We start from the raw sequence: 15,626 nt of genomic DNA on the forward strand, positions 1-15,626 counted from the left end.
GATACAGGCAGTAAACTGTCAGTTAATTGGGAGTGCTTAAAAATGACCCCTAATTGAATGCTCCCAACATCAACTAGGGTCTCGCATTTCCCGCCAGTAGAGGACAATTCTTAAAGATGTGCTCAGGGGCAGCGCAATAAAGACACAATTTATTTTGAAAGCGCCGATTGTGTTCAGCCGTGGTTATCTTGGTTCTGTTGATCTGCATAGGTTCCTCACCCCTGGAGGTGGGGGAATGGGATTGACTTCCTGGGGCCGGACGATCTCGAGGGTGATCCCCATGACCTCTATTACCCCACCGCTCCCTATGGCGTAAATCAATCTTTATGCAGAGGGAAATAGTCTCAGAAAAAGACGTAGGTAAATCCCTGGATGCTAATTCGTCTTTCATCCTTTTGGACAACCCATGGAGGAAGGCTGCTTTGAGTGCTTCTTCGTTCCATCTAAGTTCTGATGCAAGGGTCTGAAACTGCACCACGTACTGTCCCACCGAGCGAGAACCTTGGCGGACACGGAGTAAGTCGGAGGAAGCAGAAACCGATCTGCCGGGCTCATCAAAAATCCGTTTGAAGTCTGTCACAAAGTCTTCGTATTTAGAAACTAACGGATAAGCCCGTTCCCAAAGAGGGGAAACCCAGTCCAATGCAGCCCCAGTCAGTAATGAAATTACATAGGCGACCTTAGACCGGGAGGTAGGGAAATTCTGGGGGAGGCACTCAAACTGGATTTCACATTGGTTTATGAAACCACGACAACGTTGGGGAGTACCGTCAGACCTTTCAGGGGTGGCCAAGTGGAGACGAGACTTCTGTGGTGTAGCCCCTTGAGGTAACCCTGGAGAACCGGCAGGAACGAAAGGTGGCGAGGCCGTGGACATAGATGCCAGTGTATTTTGTATGGTCATTAACTGTCCGGACAATTCTTGCAGGTACTGAGCCACATGTCGCTGTGCCGCCTCTTGGTTATCCATACGGCTTGTTAACTCTTGAAGAGTCCCAGTACCTTGGGCACCTGCGGCTTCCATTTGGCCTGAACAAACTGTCACGCTGGGCGGCGGGTTTTTGAAAGCCGAGGTCTGAGGCTGTGGGTGGAGGCGAAGGCGAGGGGCCTGGACGTATGATCTCCGCATCCACAAGTCTTGGTCGTTGGCTAGACCTAGTCAATGGTGTGGAGTCTAACTCACAAGGAGGTGTTCGCCAGTGACCCCTCCAAGCGGGATATGGGCTTGTGCGGCTCCCTGTAAGCAGGTCGCGATCCTTTGACTTGGTGACCAAAGCCTGCAGGGAAAAGAGAATCAAAACACCCGTGGCTCAAGGGTAATACCTGTAATAGGCACGTGGGGAGAGGGATAGAACTCCTGGCTGGAGAAAGGCACTTGAGGTGCTGGCTAGAGAGGTGTGGAGATTTATTGGTAGGCTGCGGTAACAGCTGGATATCCCACGAAGTATATACCGGATTGCTGGCTGGAGATCATGCACTAGGGTGCAATGAGACGAAGGGTTAACCTGCACACAGGCTGTGATGGTGAAAGCACTGCGATGAGATGAAGGGTTACTTGCAAACAGGCTGTGATGGTAAAAGCACTGCAGTGAGATGAAGGGTTAACTTGCACACAGGCTGTGATGGTAAAAGCACTGTGATGAGATGAAGGGTTATCTTGCACACAGGCTATGATGGTAAAGCACTGCGATGAGATGAAGGGTTAACTTGCACACAGGCTGTGATGGTAAAGCACTGCGATGAGATTAATGGTTAACTTGCACACAGGCTGTGATGGTAAAGCACTGTGGTGAGATGGAGGGTTAACTTGCACACAGGCTGTTGCTTGGTAGAGGCACTGTGGAGAGATGGAGGTTAAACTTGCACACCGGCTGTTGAATAGTAATGGCACTGTGGAGAGATGGAGGTTAAACTTTCACACAAGCTGTTGATAGTAAAGGCACTGTGGTGAGATCGCTTAGAAGCCCTAGAAAAAACACACTGGAAGCACGGGAACCTGGAACGAGACTCCTCTAGTTACACTAGCGGTGACAATGATTGTTCAGGCAACTACCTGGAGCACAGGAGCCGGATATATACCCCAGGAAGCCTGCTGATAGGCCCACAGCGTCAGCTGACCAGCCGGGCCACTCAGGGAAGGAAGTACTGACATAGGAAAAGTGTCATGGCGGCGCCCATGACGGAAACTGCGATCCCCGCTCACCGGGTCGCCTGACACCACAGCTACAGGGTGAATGCTCAGCTCCTCCCACATCGCCGTGCCAGCCGCCCGACTGCCCGGGAAGTCAGAGGAAGCCGGCGGGATGGTAAGGGATGGCTGATCCCCGGCTGAACTCTGACACATAGAAGCTTATTCTGTCTACAGTAGGAGCCAAGATGGTCACGGGTGGGCATACTGTGCATGCCCTGCCGCTGCCACACCTCCCATGGGCCTTTGCGGAGCAGAGCTGTGAGTAACAACTCACGGCTCCGCCTCCGCCTCCATCTTAGACGCACAGGCAGGGAAGACAGCGTCATTAAATTTAGCTGGTGGGGAGCTCAAATACATTGTGTTTCTCAAGCACCACGGCTCGTCAATACAAATTGCTGCGGCGGGGGTGGCGCAGGTGGATCGGACACAGCATAGCAGCCATAACATGGAGCATTGAGGAGAAGTCAGCAAGACAGAGGAACAGAGTAACCAGGGCAGGAAGGAGAAGGTAAGTGCCCTGTGTGTGTGTGTGCCGGCGGCAGTCACCAGCATAGCGCCTCTGCCACCCTGACTGCCACCAATCATCTTCTGCCAGTTCCTAATAGGGGTGTAAGTGCACTGTAGTACATTTCATGGAATCTCCTTGCCAGGCTCCATCTGTCATACCCCCAGTTATTGGGCATCTGCTGGGCACTGTCATTTCTATTTAATGGGCTCATTGGCTCTCTGACTGCCCCTGTAACTTATGTAATCTGCCATTACTTTCACTGATCTCTGTATGCACGCTGCAGGCTCTTACTCCAGCAATGCTCAGGTTGGCCTGTATTAATCATTCACTCACTAGGAGTCATACAGCATTGGAGATATTTCTCCTGTTTTAAAAATGCACCTGCCTATGTCCATCCTGTGTTTTCTGAGTATACAGTGCTCATTTATACCCGCTTTCTGCTCAAACTGTCTCGTCATCATCACTGAAGAGACACCCATGCACACACCCCTTCTGTAGCATGCTGCACTTAAAAACTTTAGGTTTCACCTGCCACTGCAGGACACTGTGCACTGTCCTGAGTGGCAAGAAATATGCCCAGAGGTCAGACAGACTCTAATTGGCTGCTGCGCTCACTGCTGGAGCCGGCCTGGAGCTCACTTATGAGCTCCACCTTCCGGTTCCCGCCGTGGGTAATGGGAGAGATGTCACAACCTCTCTCCCATAGTGCAGAGTAGGCCAGGACAAATGAGCGGACAGCGTCAGGCGCGGGGATTCAGGTAAGTGTTTTTTTTTGGTTGTGTCTTTGTCCTATATATAGGGGTGGGGGCACTGCATAGGGGGGACTACTACCGGGGGCACTATATAAGGGGCACTACTGGGGGTACTGCATAGGGTGGGACCACTACTGGCGGCACTGCATAGGTGGAGGCACTGTATAAGGGGAACTACTGGGGGCACTGCATAGGGGGGGGCACTGCATAGGGGGAACTACTACTGGGGGCACTGTGTAAGGGGCACTGCATACGAGAGAACACTACTGAGGGCACTGTATAAGGGGCACTGCATAGGGGGACCACTACTGGGGACCCTGCATAGGGGGACCACTAATGGGGGCACTACATATGGGAAAACTGTTTTGGGGTACTACTGGGGGCACTGCATAAGGGGCACTACTGGGGGCACTTCTGGGGGCACTGTATAAGAGGTAATGCATAGGGGGACCACTACTGAGGGCACTGTATAAGGGGCACTACCGGGGGGAGGGGGGTCTTTAATAAATCATGCTGGCTGTATTTATTTGGCTGCTTTATTCATGTTTTTTAGTGATAGAGGTATGTGTGTGTGTGACTGTGTCAGTCAGTGTGTGTGTATCACGTCATAGGCTGAGTGGTATATTTTACTGTAGTGGTCCTAAATCCTGTGTAAGCTGTTACCATATATATATATATATATATATATATATATATATATATATATATATACAGTCAGGTCCATAAATATTGGGACATTGACAGAATTTTCATATTTTGTCTTCTATTCACCACCACAATGGCTTTGAAATGAAACAAACAAGATGTGATTTAACTGCAGACTTTCAGATTTAATTTGAGGGTAATTACATCCAAATCAGGTGAACGGTGTAGGAATTACAACGGTTTCTATATGTGCCTCCCACTTTGTAACCGAGTTTCGGGAGGCTCCCGACAGTCCTGGGAGAGTAGGCAAGTATAGGTCTGCATCTTCAGAAGCAGATTTCTTGGCCCCGGTGAGGAGTTACGTTGCCCATTCTGAATAAGCTTAGACTTACTCAGATGGGTGATGACTGCGAGCATTGCGACCAATGGTTATGCTGGTGATCCCATGCTGCATCTTCAGATGCAGGCATCGGATTTGCGATGCAGGCAGGAGGTATCTTGTACCTTCAGATGTCTCCTGCAGGTATTAGCATAATTTAGCAGCAGTTGCTGCGATTAATGTCGCAGTTGCTACTGTTTACCGTGATACTCTGAATGTGGCCCATAATTTCCCAATTGTTTTGGTTGTTAATTGTATTGTAGTTTATTGTATTTATTTATTATATTTTTATTACTTTATAACAATAACAGTTTTAATACAAACAAATCTTGGATTTATTTATTTGCAAAATTAAAAATAACCGTTCTAAAATTAATGCATAATGCATATTTCATTCTTTTATTATAAATAAAATAATCAGAAGGGAGAACAAAGACAATGTACTATGTATAAAGAGAATTCACGTCCCAATGAGAGAAAAATAACAAATAATAATAATACACACATTGCTAATTGTCATTAAGGATGAAATAACTGTTGCTTCAATGAGGAAGGCACTTAGGAGCTCATTTAGAGTTTAGTAATAAAAAGTATAATTATAGTTATTACTATAATTATCTTTTCATTATATGGCACCACAAAGCATCCGCAGATCTGTACATGGGGTAAACATAGAACATATCAGAAGTATAGAACATGAGTACATTACATGACATTTAGCCATAGCATAAGTACAGAGCAAAAATTAAAATATTACAGTAATGTGACAAAGTAGATGAGAGACAAAGGCATACAAGACACAGTGATAATTATGAGCAGCGGCAGTTGCAAAGCTGGGGCTGCAGTGCAGTCCACAACTAAAAGGGGAGCCGGACAATGCAACAACACCAACACCCAAATGTTGGCCAACATTGCTGGGAGTCAGAGGGAACAACAAGCCCATGAGTACAGTGCCAACCATCTCCAATTGGCTAGCTGACTATCTGCCTGCTGCCAGACTGTGTCTGTCTCAGAATTATCCACCAGCCATGACGAACTGATATCTCTCTGCAGTAGGGTGGCTCTCCAAAGGGAACCCTAAGGTTCATCCAATTACACATTTTTGGGTTCAGTCTAATTCAGAGGAACCTATGCGATTAGGCAGTTCCTGTCTCACCCCAGAAGAACGTGAGGGACGTTTCTGAGAAAATCTATGTTTCTATTGTGTTGGTCCCAGGAATATGCTTTTGTCTTGTCCCAAAAGGTTAGGAAAGATCCACTCCTAGCAGATGGTGGAAAGGTCAGTTTAGGAGTATCTACCTACTGTCCTTACAAGCCAGCCTGTGTCATTTATGCAACTCTGAAACACCCTATTGGGTCAGAATATTTACCATTCATTATTAACTTTGGAGCGGCAGGGAAGTTCATGAGAGCAGCATTGGCTAAAAATTAGGCCATTCCATTAACTTCCACCTCCAATGCAATCTACTTTACAGCAGTAGACAGAAGACGCATTCTGGTGGTACCATCGTTCAGGAGATTTTTCCTATTAAACTCAAGGTGGGTGTACTCCACACTAAGGCCAATTCTTTTTTGATCATACCAAAGGCCTCCAATCCACTTGTCCTCAGCTTCCCCTGTTTACAGCAACACAATTCCACCATTCCTTTACTATACAGGGAGTTCCAGAACATGTTCAATAAGCAGGCTGCGGAGACTCTCCCACCACATAGAAACTGGGATTGCCCTATAGATCTAATTCCAGAGAAAATCCACCCCCCCAAGAGGAAGGGTTTATCCTCTTTCCCTTTCAGAGATCCAGTCCATGTCAGAATACATAAAGGATAATCTGGAAAGGAGCTTCATCAACCCTTCTACCTCTCCTGCTTGGGCAGGATTTTTCTTTGTTAAGCAAATGTATTGAATATGGGGACTAAAATTATGTCAGAGTCAAAAATCGATTTTATGAAGTTAGATCTCAGAGGGTCATATAATCTCATCAGAATACACCAGGGTGACGAGTGAAAGACAGCTTCTAATCCTGGGAATGGGCATTAAGAGTATTTGGTGATGGCGTTCAGTCTGTGCAGTGCTCCTGCTGTGTTCCAAAACTTCATAAATAAGATCTTCCGGGATTTGCAAAAATTCATTGGAAAATATGAGGATGTCATCTAGATATACTACTACAGAGACATACCTTTCTTTTTATACTAATAGACTCGGGGTGATTCAGCAAGGATTGCAATTGCAAAGCTGCACACAGGCACACAGGCAGCTTTTTAATTACGTCCTTGCTATTATTTAAATGCAGCAGTAGGTGTATGACAACGGAGGTCGTAGGCTGGGATCACCATCTCGACCATCTGTGATGGTGGACAGTGCTGGGCCGCCAGCAAGCCGAGCAAGCCTCAGCTTACTCAGGCTGGCCGGCTTGCGAGCACAAGACACTGCATCTGTCCCTGGGCTTGCCATTCCCGAAATACGGGGCGGAGATGGTAATGACATGTCCCTTTAATTTAACTTACATAGCCTCCACGGATCTCTGGTGAGGCTCTCAGAGCTGCCACGCTGCCTCTTCTGATCTTACGGGGCGGAGATGGTAATGACATGTCCCTTTAATTTAACTTACATAGCCTCCACGGATCTCTGGTGAGGCTCTCAGAGCTGCCACGCTGCCTCTTCTGATCTTTCAGACACACTACTGGAGCTTCTGCTGCAGTCCCCAGCACTCTATTAATAGGTATTCAGTGGCCATGGTACTTGGCACCACTCATTCTTGGCTCACAGACCTGTGGCACCTCATCCCGCTTTCCAGCTCCATTCCTCACTGCTTCACATGTGAAAGCCCAACTCCCTTCCTTTTGCCAGCTTGTCTCCTTTTTGCGCTCTGCCAGCCCCCCACAGTAGTGTCCATTGGCTCTTAGTAGACCCAGGCCTATCACACTGAACACCTGTTACCAAACCTAGGATTGGACTTGACCTGCATCTGTCTTTGGACCTGATGCGGATTTGTACGCGAACCCTATGGTTTACGTACAAATCAGATGGTTCTGGGTCTGTGCAGGTGCAGGACCCATTCTGCGCATGTGCAGAACAGGTCCTGCATTATTGCTCGCAAGTGGGTCGATGTTCCCCACTGCGCATGCGCACGACGGAGGGAGCTCCATCGTGCGCATGCGCGAGAGCCGGACTGCGACAGCCAAGCTGTCGCTCCGGGTCTCGCACCAAAGGGGGTGTGCTGTCGATGGTGACTGGCAGCACGCCCCATTTGGTGGGCGTGCCGGGGGCGTGCATGCCAGACGGAGGCGTTCCCATGGGAAAGCCTTCCGTCTGAAGCCGGCCCCACTGGCATCACTAGTGATGTCAGTGGGAGTGATTTTGGCTCTGATAGAGCCAAAATCACTCCAGGGCTTGTGGCTGGGAGACCCTACCGCAGGGTCTCCGTCGCAAGTCCGATGGTCGCGATGGTCAAGACCATCGCGACCATCTTTTTGGACGCTCGTATATGCTGTGGGTGGTTACCCACAGCTATACGAGCGTCCAGGAGGACGCTCCATTTTAATGGAGGAGGGCCCTGATTCAGAGCGAGCGCTCTGGTCAGAGCGTCCGGCTCTGAATCAGGCCCTGTGTCCCTTTCCACTCAGCCTTGGCACTGTAATCTGTGCACTTAGGGGAGAAGATTTTGGAAGCAGTTAGCTTCCAGAGTAGGATTACAACTAGTAACTTTGTTGACATTATAAAACTAAATCCACCTGTGCTTCATTAATAAGTAAGCTTAAGAAGAAATACAGGAAGGTGCAGCAGAGACAATAATAAGGATCTAATAAGTTTATTGAGGCAAGTCGTTTGTATTTCTCATGAGATAATAGACTCAATAAAAACACTGATAGTGCAACATCGTTACTAAAGTAGCTGACCAGCCAATTGTGAAATAAATTGTTTTGAGTATTAATCAAATGTATTTTTATTGTTCCCTTGTCTGACTGAAGATACACTTATTGCATGAATACTGTTTTATGCTTAATATGTTGAGTTAACCAGCTTAATTTGCAGAGAAGCAGATGTGGCGGCTTCCTGTTCCAGTAAAATAAATTATCCAGTAGACCTGTGTGCTTATCCTGTATTTAACTGTTGCAACATGTTTGTTAATGATGTAATGCATTGAGTTAAATATTGTTACCAGTATATTGCATAATCCTACTTGCTGTTGATACTATTAATAAACAGTAACCTTTTTGGCACCGATTCGTTTAATATATTGTGGGAAGATCCAGAAACTTGTTGCTATATCACGATGAAAAGGACAATACCAAGAATCGTTCCAGAGTGTGACTCCTTGTCACGTTGGTAAGGCACCAACTGCACATTACTACACTAAGTATTGAGTTAAAGGGGTGTTACAACTGTATTTTTTGTGAAAAATACAGTGAAAAGTACGTGAAGTGGATTTTCAGGGACAGAGGGCCTGATTCAGAGCCGGATGCTCTGACAGAGCGCCCGCTCTGAATCAGGGCCGTCCCTGCTCCTTTTTGGAGCGGCCTCCTGGCTGCTCGCATAACTGTGGGTGACCACCCACAGCTATAGCGAGCGGCCAAAATGATGGTCGCGATGGTCAAGACCATCGCGACCATCCCTGCAGTAGGGTCTCGCTGTCGATGTTGAGTGACAGCACGCCCCCTTTGGTGGGCGTGGCTGCCCAGATGAAGGCGATCCCATGGGAACGCCTACTGTCTGGGGTCGGCCCCACTGACATCACTCTGTTAGAGCCGAAAGCACTCTGGGGCTTGCGGCAACGAGACCCTACCACAAGGGCCTCGTCGCAAGCCCGATAGCCTTGACCATCGCGACCATCTTTCTGGCCACTCGCTATAGCTGTGGGTGGTCACCCACAGCTATGCGAGCGGCCAGGCGGCCGCTCCGAAAAAGAAGAGAAGGATGGCCCTGATTCAGAGCGAGCGCTCTGTCAGAGCGTCCGGCTCTGAATCAGGGCCTGAGTCAGTTTGGGAAAAACATTAGGGGTGGCTATCCAGTCGGGGCCATGTTGCAGTAGCATTGACACCAGTGGTCATGTTCAAATAAAGATTCTGCGCCTCCATAGGGCAGGTGCAATCTCTGTTGGTGCAACCGATGTGCGGGCGATGGTGCATCTTAATACGCACAGTGGTGAAGTAGGGCTGCAGCTGATAGGCGTCTGTATGAATCCCATCGGCTGCAGCATTAGCATAAATATGCAGCCATGCTGCAGCAACAGACGTGTACCTCCTGGATTAGGTCTTAAGTGTCATACATTTCATCAGCTTGATATACCAGATTTGTTTAAAATATGCTAATCAAAGTTGCTAATATACACACCTCATGGCAGTCTCCCAATCTCACCATTATAATAATATCAAAAAAATCTTCCACAAATGTAAACTTTCTTATTTCTTCTGAAAGTTACCAACCACAAACTATCATGCCTGTGATTCTCTACCAGATGGTGTTTGTTTCCAATTATATTTAATTTATTCAGTACATTTGTGCAATCTTAGATTTCTGTTTAAACCTGCATTCAGATTCCATATTGTATTGATTATCCATATTAAAAAGAAATATGAGTCTCAACTTTGCATGGTTCCAATTCATTATGAAGGATTGGCCAAAAACAAACCCCTTATGTTCATGGAGGTCTCTGTAGCTCTAGATTGTCAGTTTCGCTCTGGAAAAAGAGAGAGAAATGAAGATACAATGGGGTATATTTACTAAAGTGAGAGTTTTTAGAAGTACAGATGTTGCCCATAGCAACCAATCAAATTCTACTTAACATTTAACTAGCACATTCTAAAAGATAGTAGCTAGAATCTGATTGGGTGCTATAAGCAACATCTCTACTTCTAAAAACTCTCTGTGACCGGACACCTTTCGTCTAGGCCGGCCCTGGTCACGGGTTAGCTCTTTCGGACTCACACTCACCGTCAGTGACCGCCTGTCACTGACTCTGCCCACTGCGCCGTGGGCATTTACTGAAGCTGCCACCACCAAGATACTTTCAGCGGCGCTTGGAACCGCTTCCTAGGTACACTCAGGCTCCTACCTCGGCACCGGGAACCGCTTCTGCTGCGTATGTGTTTGACTAGCTGCGGCCACACCCCCTGATTGGTGTCGGCTGATTCCTCCTGATCCCTCGCAATGGACCAGGTCTGCATGGTAGCTTGGCAGAGGACTTGAACTTGGAGACGCGAAGCTCTTACCCAGAACAGCCGGAGAACGGAATAGCGTTTGGCGCAATTCTGTTGGTCGCAGGATTGAGGCAATTGGTCAGGCAAGATGTTTATTGCTCAAAGTCTTAAAGGAGACTCGTCCCTTCGGATTGAACGGGAATAATCAGCATACAAGATGTTGCAGAAATCAAAGAGCAGTTCTTCTCCACAAAGTATAAACAGGGTTGTACAATTTTTACCAGGCATGAAGCCTTCTTTTATGCTACTCCAATACACATTACCAAGGGGGTAAGTCTGCCCTGGGTTCCTCTTAGCCAATCAGGCTATCTCACAAAACATAAATAAATACATAAATAAATTCAGAAAACGTAAATATAATGCAAATTTCTGTTGCATTCATCTTTTCACATGTCTATGACTAAACCAGTTTTGGCTTTCTGAGTCTTAACACCTTCTAAGTTCTTACACAAAATAGAAGCTTCCTAAACACAAACAACTTGTTTTTACCAAACTGGCTGGGTATTGTACATAGAGACACACCAGAGACCTCTGCATTGCATTTCAATGAATGTGCTAAACGAAGGTTTGGTCACTACGTCAGGATAATTAAATTAACATGTCACTAGGAGGTGAGAGTGTCTCAAAACCATTTGACTTAAATGTTACAGCCTTCTAAAACAAAACAACTTATACATTCCTTATAAGTGCATTTCCACAACTGCGCACAGCACATTTAATATGACATGTTCAAACACATTACAAATACATTCGCAGTACATGGCGCCTAAAGGTCCTTTCACAAATGGTGCCGCGGCATGAGGGTTAATCTCTTCAGCGCCGTGGCAGCCATTTTAATCACATATGGTTGGCCTCCGGCCACACTCTCACTTTAGGATATTTACCCCTAAGGGCTGATTCTGAGTTGGATGCATGTTGTGTGCGTAATTTTCCACTGTAGTATCTGCGACTTTATGTTAATGCCACTACAAAGCCCTTCCCTGGTGCACAGCCATGCGTCCAAATGTGCATGGACTGAGACGCCCACTTCAAGGCTTGCCCAGAGATGCTAGGGCATATCTCCCAACTGTCCAAATGTAGTGTGTAGTCTCCATTCTGTTGGCCTGTCTTGCCATCCCACCATTCTGTAATTTTGTCCTAACCACCAGAATGCATAGACATAGCTATAGTTGGTGCAGGGGGTGCAATTGCTATGGGACCAAGAGGCTCAGGGCCCCCTGGATTCAGTTCATATAGATGTCCAGTGGTGTAACGGGATATGTTTAGGAAGCCGGCGGACGCAATCCTGACCGCCGGCTTCCCGAATCCTCTATCCCGCCTAGGGATAAATGACCGGCGTCTAAAATCTAGACGCCTGTCATTTTCCTGGCGCCGGGAGACAGGCGCCCGGCATCCCGATCAAAGGGATGCTGGGTGCTTTGAGCGGACAGCTGTGGGGGGGACGGTTAGGTTTAGGGGGGGGAATTAGGGTTAGGCACCCCCCTGGGAAGGTTAGGGTTAGGCTAGGGGGAGGGAGGGTTAGGCACCCATCGGGGGGACTTAGGCCCTCATTCAGAGGCGGTCGGAAGATGCAAGCGGTCGCTCAGAAACTGGGCGGCCACTTGCATCCTGACCGCCTGCCTCTGTTGCGGTCATTAGGCTGTGGGTTAACACCCACAGCTTTAACGACCACTCCAGTGACTCCAGTCTATGACCATCGTGACCATCGGGGCTTATGACGAGACCCTAGGGTAGGGTCTCCCTAGTCGTAAGCCCCGGAGAGCTTCTGGCTGTCAGAGCCGGAAGCTCTCCACTGACATCACTAGTGATGTCAGTGGGGCCTCTCCCAAACGGCAGGCGTCCCCCTGGGAACGCCTCCATTTGGGCTGCCACCCCCCCGGCCCGCCTTCCAAACGGGGCGAGCTGTCAATCAACATCGACAGCTCGCCCCCTTTGGATCGAGACCCGCTACGACCGGCGCTGTCGCATGCTCTGTGGGGGGCCATCGACCCGGTCCGAGCGCATCGGCGCTAACGACCGGGTCTGAATGACCCCCTTAGGGTTAGGCACCCCCTCGGGGGACTTAGGTTTAGGCAGCAGGGAAGGGGGGGTTAGGGTTAGGCACTTAGAGGGGGGAGGTTAGGGTTAGGCAACCCTAAGGAGGGTTAGGGATAGGGGGGTTGGTTAGGTTAGTAAGTACTTACCTTAGGGACGATCAGGATTTCCAGCGCTGTCGGCTCCGCTGCCGGGCTCTGCTGTTTTGTCGGGATGCCGCAGCCGGGAGTCGGACTGCCGGTCATGCGGCAGCCGGCTATTCATACCGAATGCAGTGTAACTAGGGCAGAGTGAGCGGGGCACATGCCCTGGGCACCGTGGCAGGCCCAGCAGAGGGGGGTGCTGCCAGCCAGGACGTCGTACCCGCACCGCCCCCCCCACCATTGCACCAGGTCCCGGACGACTTTATTACTGTGAAGAAGAGCAGGCAAGTGTGCCACTGCCTGCTGGTGCTGCTGGGGACTGTAGGGGGAGCTGCAGCAGAAGTGCGCAGCCCCTCCCAGGCAGTGTTGCCATTCAGAGCTGCCCCCGGAGGCCAGGATGATTCTCCTTCCCCAGCGCTGTCTGCTTTGGACCAGCCACTGCAGCCAGGTAAGTGAGTATTATTTTTTTTTTTGCTGGGGGAGGGTGTAACTTTCAATTGATGTCAGCCTTGTTTTTACTTGGCTGGCTGCATCTGTGTGAAAGGTGTGTGTGTGTCACTGTGTCAGTATGTATGTCACTGTTTGTGTGTATCTGTGTCAGTGTGTCAGCATGTGTGTGTGTGTGTATGTGTGTCACTGTATGTGTGTATCTGTGTCAGTGTGTGATTCACTGTGTCAGTGTGTGTGTCAGTGTATGTGTGTCAGTGTGCGTGTCACTGTGTGTGTGTATCTATATCAGTGTGTGGGTATGTGTGTGCGTGTATCACTGTGTATCTATGTCAGTGTGTATGTGTGACAGTTTGCGTGTCACTGTGTGTCTGTGTCAGTGTGTGTGTGTGTCAGTGTGCGTGTGTTACTGTGTGTGTATCTGTCAGTGTGTGTGTATGTGTGTCAGTGTGTGTGTCTATGTCAGTGTGTCTATGTCACTGTGTGTGTATCTGTCAGTGTGTGTGTATCCCTGTGTCAGTGTGTGTGTCTGTGTCAGTGTGTCTGTGTCATTGTGTGTGTATCTGTCAGTGTGTGTGTCACTGTGTCTCTGTGTCAGTGTGTGTGTCTGTGTCAGAGTGTGTGTCTGTCAGTGTGTATGTGTATCTGTGTCAGTCTGTGTGTATCTGTGATGGTGTGGCTGAGAGACGACAGAGGGAGGAGGTGATGGTGTGGCTGAGAGACGCAGGGGGAAGGAAGTTACACAGGGGGAAGGAGTCTTATTGAATCGCTGTTGTATGATGATGACCTTGTTAATATTCCTACACAAACAGGCATCTTCCAAACGATGTGACCTACAGTACATGAATATTGAATACCCACTGAAGACGCCATCGTCCCAGGGAGGATACATCTCTTCAGAGGTACTACATTTTGAGAAACCACTACATAGGCAAGGTGCATATGGAATGGAAAGGAATGTTCCCAGAGTGATGAGAAAAAGGTGGCGTGTCATGTCGGCACACCCCATTCATTATGTGACCACGCCCCTTCGACATGTGACCACACCCATTTTTTTGCCACTTTTTTTGTTTTTGTGTATATGTGTGTGTGTGTATGTGGGGGGGCACCATTCTTAAACTTGCCCTGGGCTCCAAAAACCATAGTTGCGCCACTGTAGTTGTCTACAAAGTTTTTGATATTGCCTGCTAAGAAATTGGGTCCAGATCACCTTTGGCTCTCTCACTCAAAAGCTCCACACTAATATAATCCATCTCCCACACTCCTGTTTCACACTCACAGACAAAGTGACACATCAGTGATCCCAGCACTGTCAGAGAGTAGGATTCTCCTTGTTTACAGTCTTGGTGAAACTGGGGGCAGGAATTGAGTTTGGAGATTAGGACTGTCCCAGAAAGGATAGTGTGCCAGAATTAGGAAGATCTCCAGTCAAAATGGAATGTCCTGCATTAAGAAGTATACCCCTCAGGTAGGAGCTGGTTGATCCCCACCCCCTGTGAGCCACACTTGCCTACTTTTGAAAAAGCATTTCAGGGACATTGTGAAAGCAACACCTATGAGCGCGGTGGTAAAGTGAACTTGTACTGCTACATCTGAGAGGCGTGTCATAAAATTTACTTACATCCAAATGTAAATGAGCTCTAAAGCAGTTAGTAAGATCTATTTGTTGATGAAAATACATTGTGCCTTATAACCAATGCAGGGAAATGATACAGGTTGAGTCTCCCATAACCAAATATTCCGAAATACGGAAGATTTTTAGCATGAGTGAGATTGTAAAACATTTGCTTTTTGATGGTTCAATGTACACAAACATTAAAAATATTGTAGAAAATTACCTTCAGGCTGTGTGTATAATGTATATATAAAGCATAAATTTCATGTATTTACACAAATTTAGTTTGAGCCACAAAATTATTGAATATATTGTATAAAATTACCTGCAGCCTGTGTGTATAAGGTGTATATAACACATAAATGCACTCTGTGTTTAGATTTGGGTCTCAAGATATTTCATTATGGTATGCAATTATTCCAAAATATGGAATATTCGTATATCCAAAAATACCCCTGGTCCCAAGCATTTTGGATATGGTAGACTCACCCTGTACTAATGATCCCATTTGAATGTATATATCTTTTTTTTTTTTAAATATAACAGCTACATAATGGGGGTAAGGTGCACGTCAGGGAGATTGCTACTATTTCAGGAAGTCTCAAGGGTTAGGTTTAGGCACTAATGAGGAGGGTTAAGGTGCGGGGTAGGGAGGGAGGGTTAGTGTTAGGCTACAAGAAGGGACGGTTAGGAGGGAGGGTAAGTATACTTTCTT

Source organism: Taudactylus pleione, unplaced genomic scaffold, assembly GCF_031769625.1.
Source record: "Taudactylus pleione unplaced genomic scaffold, aTauple2 ptg000086l, whole genome shotgun sequence".
In the NCBI taxonomy this organism is placed as follows: Eukaryota; Metazoa; Chordata; class Amphibia; order Anura; family Myobatrachidae; genus Taudactylus; species Taudactylus pleione.